The following is a 12,127-nucleotide window of genomic DNA, read 5'->3' as shown; positions in this document are numbered from 1 at the left end:
GGACTCGTGTGTGTACCCACTCCACTTCTGGCTCCACATATCCCTAAGTCCTCGCGGGAAGAAGCGAGTGGCGACGGCGAGAGAAGGAAGGAACGATTGCGCGTGTGTGTGTGTGCTCTCCGTTTCCATCTCTCCTTACTCCCTCTTTCTCCGCTCCTTGGGTTGGCGAAAAAGAGGAGAACCTGGAATGAAAATAAGAAAGAAGGGTGCAGGGTGTCTCGCGGATTACTCACCCTCGTGTCGTGTGTAGAGAGACGGAGAAGCGAGGCAGGAAGGAGGCTCCAATTTTTTAATGGCGGATTTTTCTACGGAGTCTGCAACGCGCACACGGCTCGCAAGTCGGACGTGGCACATTGCACCACATTTGCCTGGATGCTTACCAACTGATCGTGATCCGTGCGTAGTTGTGTGGCTGCGATCGTCGTTCTGAAGTGTCGCCGAAAGAAAGTAAAGTCAAGTAATCGGAGTAGACTGATGAAAAACGTGTACTTCAAGTCAATACTTGACTCGTGCATGTATCAGCCAGATGTTCACGAATGTCCGCTACTTTGTCAATTTGCAATCAACAATCTACGAATTGACCTTAAATTGGCTTCTCGTCGTAAAAGAATATATTTCAGCTAAACAACGAATTTTCGATAATTACACACGATTTTGTTTCTCCCGTTACATTGTCGCGAGCTCTATATTTGAATCGACATTGTCTAGTTCGCAACGTTTTCGGATTGACAGAGTTTCAACCTATCCGGCTTATTGACGTAAATCATTTTACCACATCAGGATCAGGCGAATAGTCTGCAGTGTCTGGCCGATCTTCTGCCAGTCGCAATAAAAAAAACTCCGATATTCCGGCTATGATAATTGGTCAGACCACGTCTCGGTAAGACGTCAAGTTCACTGTACCTGGGAAAACTGCAGATGTATACTCACTCTGCTCTTTCGACGGGGACAGTGGAGAGTCGAGATCAGCAGTGAGCTTGCAAGGCCCGGACCGTTCATTGATCCGGGTGGCGGTGCCGCTCTCCAGCGAATTAGGAATTATAGGCACGAAAACGGCGACGACTCCGAGGAGCCGTTGGTTTGCAGGCTCTGGATACCCCGGAGCGCGGTGTCGCAGGAAGGAAATCTCGAGGAATTGTCCAATTAAAAGTAACTGCGATCGCAGACTCGAGAGGCGCGTTCATACCGCGGGTAGGTGGGCATGGCACCCGGTAGCTGTTAGTAATGGACGATAACCTGCACCTTCGCCCACCTCTCAAGCCCCCCGGCTCGCTCCTCTCCGAATACGGCAGTGGCAGATATACTGTACACCTAGATACGTATCTCTAGTACCTCCTCTTCGTTGTCCCGAACGGCGAAATGTATCGCCGCACATCCTACGGCCGAGGATTTTACCGCATCCTTTCGTTTCAGGCGTCTCGTGGTCTTCCTGCCAGCTACACCGAGAGAAATTTTTGGTTCCGGTTACCGCTCGGTCCTTAACTATTTTCATTTTTTACCACAATCGAAAAATATAGTTCTATGTACAAAATGAAAATTAGTTTTGTAAATGTTACCAGAGTCTAGTATCCGTTACTATTCTTTCTCATTATCATCACTGTTACTATATTTTCTTGTAACTGTTGCGAAAATTTGATGCTTGTACAACAATAAATTGACGTTAAAGCCTTGTTTAACTAAAAAAGTAGAGTGAACCGAAAAAACTGGTTTTGCGTTGCAATTACCAAAAAAGGATCGACGATAGTGCAAAATGGTTGGGCGTACCTTGTTTTTCGTAATTCCAACAATATTCGAACAGTTTTTTTAACGATACCTGTTTTGCTGAATTTTTCTAGTTACTATACGAAATTAAAGTTTTCTCAGTGTACGGAATGCTGATATTTAGTGATCGTTTCAAGGACAGGTTGTGAGTTGATCGACGGATCATCGATGAAAAGATTCTCCACGATGATTATAGCGGTTGTTCGGATGATGGTCAGTCCATTGAAACCAATGCTGCCGTATTACGTTGTGCCATGCACTCGAGAAATGATCTGCGGTATGTGTTTAATGTATTATGCAGTCTGGAATTGAAAACGTTTCATGATTCACATCTGATCAGCATTCAACCTCATCTCTGCTCAAACGGACAATATACGTATCGTAGGTTCCTCTGGTTTTGCGATTACCAAGCAAATAAGTCTGCAATTATACGATCATTCGCTTCACTTTCCAATGCCAAAAACTTAAAGAGATAAATGAGTGATTAATTAATGGTGGCTATTATAGGAATTAAAAGTAAAAAAAATCACAGCTAGCTGCTCAATGAATAATTCGAGTTTTTCACTTTTCGACAGTGCATGATTCGTAAGAGATATAAAGATGATTAGTATCAAGGATGACGCGTCGAATCTTCCCAAAATTGCAATTTTGTCCAAAGTTCAGTTCTGTATATCGAAAAAAGACAAATTCCTTCGAAATCGAAAATAGGAATTCTGCGATCGTTCGTAGCATTCAAAGTCACGAGTAGCTACCTATAATGGTATAATGTGTCCCAGACTCGGTGACAGACATAGAGTGGCTGTTGGAGCCAGGAAAGGGTAGTTCCGTGTCTCTTGTGAAGAGGGCCCCGTTCCTCTCAGCCAGCACTCTCTTCTTCTTCTTCTTCTTCTTCTTCTTCGTTCTCCTCTCCCACCTTCTCCTTCTCGTTGAGCTGCCCTCTCCCCCGAACACGTCTATCCGAAGCCGAGGCCGACGCCTAGCGTCGTTCCAAAGACAAAACACTCGGGCGTCTTATATTCCAGGGAAATAAAACACTAACGAAACAGTCCAACCCCCGGCAGCCTCGCATCAACCCCGGCGCCCCGCGTCCCGCGCGAAACTCCATCTCAGCCTCAGCGGTACCCTTCCTCCCCCTTCCCGGCCCCCAATCCCACCTTCCCTCCTTCTATCCTTCACGGAGAAACCTCCTCCCCCCCCACCCCCCTCTCCCTCCACCCAGCAGCACCATCTAACAAACGAGTCTCGACACCCCGAGGTAATGGGGGCGGCGTGTGTGACGTCACGTGAGTAACACACACGCGCGCGTGGAGGGTCTCACACGGTACCGGTTGCCGGGAAAATCGCGAGGAGGCCCGGACTACTCCGGGACAAGAGCAGCGGCGGTGGATGGGGGGGGGGGGGAGGGGGGGGGGTGAAAGGGAGAGGGAAATCCATATTTTACACGAAACCTCTCCTCCGAGAACGGAGGAACGGAGGACGCCGCCGGGTCCGTCGCCGCTGCCGCGTTCACTTGTTTCGTTCCCTACCCCAGCCTCCGGCGGCGGGACGGGGGAATATCGGGGGCCGGTGAAACCCCGACTCTTAAGATCACGCGCCAGTGGCCGGACCCTCATCTCCGCGGAGCGCACCGAGTCGGACATTTTTTAAAAATGATTTTCGCCTCGCCTTCAACCTTATGGATTACCCTTCCCGGCCCTCGGCACCCCGAGCCTTGCGTATATAGCTCTGGTCTAAATTCATACACCGCTAGCTCGGAGGGTGTGGATGAAAGCGTCCATGCATTATACATGCATACGCGTGTGTATTTTTGCACGCTGCCCGTCTCAGGACTGATTGGTGTCCGTAGGTACGTATTTTCTCCGGCTTTTGTTGTTTCTGTTTTTTTTTTTTTTTTTTTTTTTCACCTTTTTGGTCACCTCGCCTACAGTTTTTTTCCTCATTCTCGACGCTCGCAGCGGCGCCTAAAACTGACAAGACCGAGGGATGATTGAAATCCGGGCATCGCTTGACCGGGAATTATGCAGTCGGCGCAGCGTTACCTCCGTTGACAGAAAACTGATTGTTAATCCCGTTTGCCGACGGTCCAGTTTAATCAGCACTGTCCGGCAGTTAGTCTGGTTTAGCTTAATCCGGTGTTAAAACATACCGGACACTGAGTGATCGGCCGCTGGACAACCGGTCAGCCAATTCGCACCCTGGAGTTTCACCCCCTGCCCTGCTGCTCCATTGTTAAGCTGACTGATTGATCCGTATTAATTAAACACTCTCTTTCCTCCGATTCATCTGCGTTCACGGCGGACGTATCAAAGTTACGCGTAAAACGGAGAGCGCGTAGCTCCGTCGTAGCGACGAGGGATGGAAGACGAGGGGAAATCGAGACCGTTAGGAATTGGAAAAACGTCGAATGTACATGTGCGGCGGCGGCGGCGGCCTGTTCAAGCATGCAAAAATCAATAGTTCGTATTTGAAATAAATTTGGGGCTCGTTTTTATATCGAGGGGTTGCACTCCGGTTCCCGGGGCTGCCCGCTGGCTGGGACCAGTGCAGCCTAACGTTCGTTTTGATCAGGTCAATTGCCGGCCGATCGAGACTTCGAATATCGCCACGGTGAGATTCGCAGACGTTAAAATACGAAATCAAGACTCATTCGCACGGCGTCGATGAGAAACGATATGCATATACGTACGTACGTATAAATAATAAATATATACGTATAATAAATATATACCTACGCGCGTGTATAATATTTCCGAGATGAGTTTGGGGCCGTGGGACCTTCCCGGGAGAAGATTGCATATCGCGATCATGGACGAGGAGGAGGACAAGGGTGCAGCGTTGGGAGTCTATGGAACATAGGCAGAGCACGTACCAACTTCGTTTTGCTTTCATAAACCTCCCCTGCAGGTCTTCCGTTCTCTCCATCACCCTCCCCCACGTCTCCGTTTTCAGTCCTCCGCTCCAGCTTCACCGCCATCTCCTCCACCTCCTCCCCCTCCCCCTCATCCTCCTCCTCATCCGCCTCTTCTTCATCTTCACTCACGGTGACTGAGCAACTCTGCGACTGTGCAATACCAACGAGTATTATATACCTATGAGGGTAGTTTTGCCTCTAGTCACCAGCCGAAAATGGGAGAGGACAACGATTGTAGAAGGAAATGAACTCGACGCGAGTAATTAGCTCCATCGGAGCAGCGTGCGGGGAATTATCGCGGGAGGCAAAACGTCGAACGTTTTTCACGGTGAGCGAGTGAGCCGTCAGAGATCGTCCGAACCCTTTGGAAGTCGTTCGCCTCTTCTGTGACGCCGCGCCCAGTCTTATACGGTTGCGTATCCACATACAACGTCCCAGAGACTTGCTATATACGACGTGTAGCGAAGGACGAATAAGGGTAAATAGGCGGAGGAGGCGGAGGGTCGGGGCGGGAGATCACGGATGAGTATTTCCCAGAGGAGGACCTCCGAGTCAACTCATCAGGCGACCCTAACCTTAACACCAGGGTTGCATAATAAAACCGCCCCATCTCCAACCCCCGTAAGTGAAAGTCACGTGGATGATTTCGCGGCGAGAGTCGAGGACATTCCTGTCCGCCACGTTGATTCGATGCATCGAGACTCAAGCGTAAAACCAGTCATCGATTCCATGATTTACAGTATCGAAAAATTCCAGAAGCGCCTGGTTCGTAGAGCATCGTGCCTTGAACCGCAGGTGAACAAAACGCCAAGTCCCTGGAGTGTGAGCGATGGAGCGTGAACTGAGAACCGAATGTATGCTGGTAAATATGAGTGGAAAATTTATGTGCATACCAATTAGCATAATTGAGTCTGAGGATGGAGATTCTCTGCGTAAATACAGTAGCTATGCCTTTTATGCAAGAAGCAATAACAATCTTCCATCATCTCGTTCTCTCATGGATGAGTGGTAACACAGTTCGTTGCACCTTACCCAGCGCATATCCACAATCACCTGTAATAATTCGAAAATAACGGTACACCACCAACGACAAGTCGAAGCATCTACGCAAAGAATGACATAATAGAAAACAGTGGCGAAAAACGGAATTGAATGATTTTTACAGGTCATCGAACGATCCAAAGCGATCTCTTCGCGCATATATGTTCGATATCTCTGTTAGTCATCGTCACGACGAGTGCGAATATCTGCCTGTACAGTCTTATCGCGAAGCTTCAATGAGGCAGAGTCGCAGGGTGAGAAATTGAGCGAATAGAACGTAGAATCGTCGATTCTGGAAGCGTAAAGTTCGATGACGCGTGCCGAATGACTGCTAGCGGGTATCGGAAACAGAGCGCGGTATCAAAGGAAACGTGTGCGGGGCAACCGAGGAATCATATTTTCTAATCATTTACGGCAAGGTGATGCGAGAACGCGGTGGAAGCGCGTATAGCAGCGTATAAGCGTCTCTGTCGTCGTATTCGTCGTCTTTGGCGTATAATTTTCGATGGCAAAAAGCACTTAGGTGCCCTAATGGGGTTCGCTCGATCCCCATCCCCGTCCCCATCACCATCGCCATCGCCATCGCCATCGCGATCCGGCGGTATAGCGTATCTTCACGCCAGTTTGTCCCGTTCCAACTGGAGCGTTTCGGAAGGCGGCGGCGTCATTTATATAGGTATATCTCATACCCACCTAACCCTAAGCACTCCGGTCCTCGGTATGGCGACTGGGTCTTGAGGGGGGATGAGGAACGAGTCCCATGTGTCGCACTATGACTCCATATCCAACAGCGGACCATGAAATCAATAAATGAGCCAAAATGTGGATGTACGAAGAAATTTTTCTTCGTTCCTCGAATATTCATGCGGCATTCTTCGCGCCGAGCGATGATTCCTCGATTACCGAAAGGAATACTCTCACCTTAACGCGGCGTAAGAACAGTGCACCCTATACGTACCTATTAGCCATCAGAAAACAACGATTTCAATGATCGTTATCACCGCGAATTCTTCGGAAAAAAAAATTATCATCGTCGAACGAGTTACCAAGCAGCCAGAGATAAAACACAAACACCGGGAAATAAAGGGGGGTGGATTCCGAACGCGTGGTGTCGAGTCGAGTTGCCCCTGAGAGCGACTCGTGTGTTTGCGTGCGTGTGATATCGGCGCTGGGGGGGGGGGGGGGGGGGAATGCCGCGAGGTATAGAAGGGGGAAAGGGGCACCGGAGAACGGTGGCAGGAGGGGGGGAGGGGGGGGGGGGGTGGGGTCGAGAAATTAAGTCAGACCCCCAACCCGGGAGCGACACCTCTTCGCGGTTCTCTTCGCATGTGTCGGATTCTCAAATAATCCTGCGGGATCCGCGATCCCCCCCCTAGTCCTCCACCCCTCTCGTTACTTCGCTTCCCCTTTCCCCCCTCGAAGTCGTGCGCGCGCGTTTCGGCCCCCCACTAACCTCCCCGGCGTCTCGGTACGTGCGTGTTACGTGTCGTTGCCCCCACCAACGAGGCCGCGAACTTCGCGGACAGAGTAGGGAACCTGGAGAGTGACTCGAGTCTGCGCGAGTGAGGGGCGGAACCAACATGGCGGTCGGACCGCCCCACCCCCGCGCGCAGGGGAAAAACACATGTGGGCGAGAAGCGTGGGAGGGAGGGAAAGCGACGTTGGGGTGGAGGGAGGGAGGGAAGGCGGGGTGGGGTGAGGGGCGAGGGGGTGAGTCCGATCCGACGCTACGCTATGAGATGCTGTGTAGGTCCACGCCCGCTGCTGAACAATGTGAACCGGGTACCGGACGATGGGCGACGGGAAAGACCTTGTATGATCAGAGGCAGCCTCCTCTCCTCACCGTTCGACCAACACACTTTCGTAGGTATGCGGGTAAATAACTCGACTCGTTGTTGGGCTGTGATTGGCTGGTCCTCGAGTCACTCGTTACCTCTGCATGACTGATGAGTTTGGTAATTAGGGATGTCGGTAATTAGAAGGTAATTAGCAATTAGTACGATCATCTTGCGTTAGGTGAGTTTTGTGATGGCAGTTATTTTCGGTAGGATGTATTATTGCAAGGACTTTACTCGCGTCGAAACTGTTTCCTTGACTCTTTATCGTGCCGTTTCAGTGATCAGCTTTTGGCTTAAATGTGCTGGTCATTATTGAGAGGACATTGATGAATGGATGTTCGGGTACTGACTAAGCGTTTTAATTTCAAGTGTAGAATCTCGTTTTGATCTCCGTCTTATATTTTACTTTCATTATGCTAATAAGGAAGGTATACGAGTTGAAGGAAATATACGAAATCGAAGTCATGGTTCTTGAAAATAGATTTATAACACTGTATTGCTCGTTTCAATGTGGCGAAGACAGTATCGAGTTACGGTAGGTTTGTTCACGTTGATTACTAAAGTTCGCGTTGCGTTCCGATTGTCATGTGTGTTAAAGCGAGCTTTCGGAACACGTGTGTAACGTGAGAAGCTTTCACAGTACGTACCGAATCAACTTTGTCTGACATAAAACCTCTTCTTCCATCTATTTCGATTCGATTCTTAGAGTGAATATTAGAGCACTGTAGAAGAACCCTTGACGAATTCAATTAACAGTCCAATAACAAACACGTTTGTACAGTTATGAAGCAATTACCTTAATTGTGAAAAATGAAAACTTCCGATAGGTTGTATATGGGACGTATAACGAAGAATTTCATTCCATGAATATATTCGAAAACAATTACACACCTTTGCGAATACAAAAGCACCTCATCTGCAATTTCTATGCCATCGGGTATCCGAAAGACCTAGCAACGAGTGAACGCAGTATAAAAATCAAGATGCCATAACGCCGTCCTAGGTGGATTTTATTCCGAAACAAAATCAACCGGAGCACGTACGTGAACTTCAAGGCTCAATAGCCCCGATTTCTACGTAAGAAAATTGCCGTTTGGCTAGATGAAAAAGTCTAGTTGTCGGTACTCGGGGATGTCGTGCGATAGATAAGACGGACGGAAACGGCGAGGCGGGTTGAAGGAAATGAGGAGTGACTGTCCATCCCCAGGAGCTGAGAGAGTACCCGGTGGACTGGAGGGTCTGTAAGACATAGGTGTGCAAACGATCGGCACTGGTGTGAGTGTGTTATTTTTTCCGAAGCATTAAGCCGGCTGGTTTTTCTGTCGTGCAGGGGGTCCGGGTGGGTTTGCGCCGGGGGTGAGGTATAGTTTAGGGATTCCCTCCAAGCTATAAAACACCGTGGGCGCTACTGTTATACGCCACGATTGCTGGACGGTTCGCCATTATACACATGTACCGATGTCTGGGTATATATACCGCGGTGCACAAAGGGTCTCAGCGTATGCTGCCGGCCCTCGAAGGTTCTGGAATCGACCGGAAGTTGCACAAAAATACGAATACATGGTGCATGGAAATGGAGGAGTGCGTAGAAGGACGCTTCCCGAAGGAATTGCAAGGGCTGCCGAAGAGATAGGCGCTGTTGAAATACCGAAATCTCTAAATTTGAGTCATTCAAAATTCACTCACCCCCAATTATATGAAAAATATCGGCGCATATACACTGGAGATCAGTGAAGGATTAGTAAAAAGTTTCTGAACTGTTAATGTATATGAAATACACTTGGAATTTTTTCTACAAGCATACTTATTACTGGGAATTGGTGAACTTTCGCTTATCCAAAACTTAGAGAAAGTGGTGAACATTCAGATCTAACAGCATGCATCAAATCTTATATTCAACATAGCGGTTGGAATCCCGAATGTTTCTAATTGAGATGTGTAATTATCCGCGATAAAAACTTTCAAAAGTTAAGATGTTCCGAAACACTCCAGGAAATCATGAAAATCATTTTCTTAGAGGCTTGCGACCGTTTAATAATTCAACCGTTCAGAGTTACAACTTCCCGTACCTTTCGGGGCTTTCCTCATGTTCGATAATTCGACTATTCGCAATTTTGACCACTTGATAATTTCAACCATTCGATAATTTTCTAATCACCCTAATCAGTTGTGAGTATTCGATAATTCAACCATCGGTCGTTTCGACCCTTGTGACCGAAGAGGCGGCAGATAAATGGGAATCCTTGCGATTCGCTGAACTCTCCAAGTTCCCGCAGGTATCTCCCGCGATACCTTATCCACTTGTTCACGGAGATCGAGAAACGCGTTTGCAGTTTCAACCCGTCCCTCACTCTCTCCCGCATCTTCATATATAATGCAAAGGGTTTGTTTTTTACCCTCCTCTGAGTGGCTCTCCATCCTCTCTCCCTCATTTTCTTCCGATATAAGAATTGGAAGCAGCGCGAGAGCCGCCCTGCAGGATGCAGGAGACGGAGACGCGGGGACGAGTGCCTCCTTATAATCACAAATGTGGCGTTCGCTTAGCAATCCATTCCTTAACCTGGCAGCCATGCCGAGTGGGCAGCCAGTCAGGCGGGCAGCTACCGCCATGGGTACGACAGGGTGCTCTAACCTGGCCGAGAAATCCTCGCCGACAATTCGTTCGCCTCTGGTTTGCCGCAATTTCGGCATTCGGTTAGGTTAGGTAAGGGTTCGGTTTTGCTATGCCAGAGCTAGTGCGACCGCGGCACAAGACAGACTCCATTTCCATTCATTTATTTGCGCCGCCATTTCGCTGATTGCTACCACTTCACTTTTTCTCTCTCTCTCTCTCTCTTTTCATAAGTCTGCGTTTTCGTTTCTCTCTTTTCTTTCTTCTTCTCTTATTCCTCCGCTGTCGTTTTTGCTCCTCTTTTCCCTTTTTTTTTTTCTCTGCAACCATTTTTATCTTAATTCACGTTCGACTTTAATCATGCCGAGTGCGGGTGGCGCCGCGCAGTCGTCTGCTGTATACTCACAGTATAACCAGCTATATGTAATGTAGGTATCCCTATTTGCAACTGTGTAGGTTGGAAGGTACTTGGAGATTATCGCGTCACTGCGCGGCGGAGATTAACCACGTACGTCGTTTTACTTACACTCAAACTTATATTCAACCGCTCAGACCGACTTTCCGGCCATTTCTCTGTACGTCTTTTTTTCAGCCACATTCAATTCAACCTCGCGATCGTTGCACTTTTTCTCTACAATGGCCAAGTTGTTCGGGCAGGAAAACGAAAGGTAGAATGGTCACGTACCAACAGGATCACAATATCGAATGATCCAAAATGCCAAAATTTAATTCAAAGGATTCCAAAATGTACCAGAAGAGTGAGAATATAGCCAAAGTCAAATTCTGAGGTCGTGAGTTTCTACATCTTTCTGTACTGCCAGATTTTTATGCTTCATACTTTCAAATCTTACGACGTTTTTACTTTTTTACATTTCAATTTTGTACGAAAATAGATTTTCTCATTTTTTTTTTTTAATTAATTCAATAAATATTATGAAACTTCTTTTATCCACGGTCATTATACTTTCGTCACGCTAGATGATTTTTCAAAAAAGGAATAGTCGAAACTTCGCTCCGACGAATAGCGTGAATAGTTATGAAATGTAACGTATTCCGAAGAACCAATTTCAGCGTACCATTTTCAAGCCTGTCTCGTAAAATAATCATGAAAAATTCGAGAGAAATGATTCTGAGTTTCCGCATTCGGTAAGCATTACAGGTATCACAGCCTCGCAATGATCGGACAGCATGGAGCTCAAGTAGAAGGAGAAAAGTCGCGTGTCGGTAAGACGGCGCTATCGGTATAGAATATTGCTTGACTCACAATCAGTTACGGCAAATTCACATTTTCGTACCATCGAACAATAATCAAAGATAAATGATACTCGAAGGCTAAAGTTATGACAACTTGCAAGCCTTCGCTGAACTTGAATAAATTGACCTACCTATCTAATCACTGCATGCAACCGTAAGAAGAATAACTTTTCTGCATCGAACACGCAGTTCCGCACAATGTCGATGTGATCTAATAAATATCGTCAATGCATCGTATCAATCTATATGTACGTATAGCATGTGAAATCGCTTTTTTTTTCATCGTTCATCAATTCTCATTACCGGCAAATACCCTATCCCATTTAAGTAGTTTTTATAGTACACTGGGATTTCCGTGATAAAAAGAAACAATCACAATGCAAAAAAAAAAAAAAAAAAAATTCGGAGAAAGAGAAAGGAGAAAAAAACGAATCATCGTTTTCTTCATTAATAACAGTCCCGACGGGGACAGGTCTTCGTTCACGGCGGGGGGGGGGGGGAGGGGGACGGGGGTGTTTTCGTTTCTGGGCAAAAATTCCCGGACTTCCGGAAAAAGAGAGGAGAGAAAGAGAGAGGGGGGGAGAGAGAGAGAGAGAGAGAGTCGAGGGAATTGCTGCCGCTGCTTGTGCTTCAGGAGGGCGAAGGTATCGCCGATATTAATGGCAGAAGTGGGACGAATAAAGCATAAAGCAAAGGAAAAAAGGCAATTTA

The sequence above is a fragment of the Neodiprion fabricii genome, chromosome 3 (assembly GCF_021155785.1).
Source record: "Neodiprion fabricii isolate iyNeoFabr1 chromosome 3, iyNeoFabr1.1, whole genome shotgun sequence".
Taxonomy (NCBI): domain Eukaryota; kingdom Metazoa; phylum Arthropoda; class Insecta; order Hymenoptera; family Diprionidae; genus Neodiprion; species Neodiprion fabricii.
Note: the sequence above shows the minus strand (reverse complement) of the source record.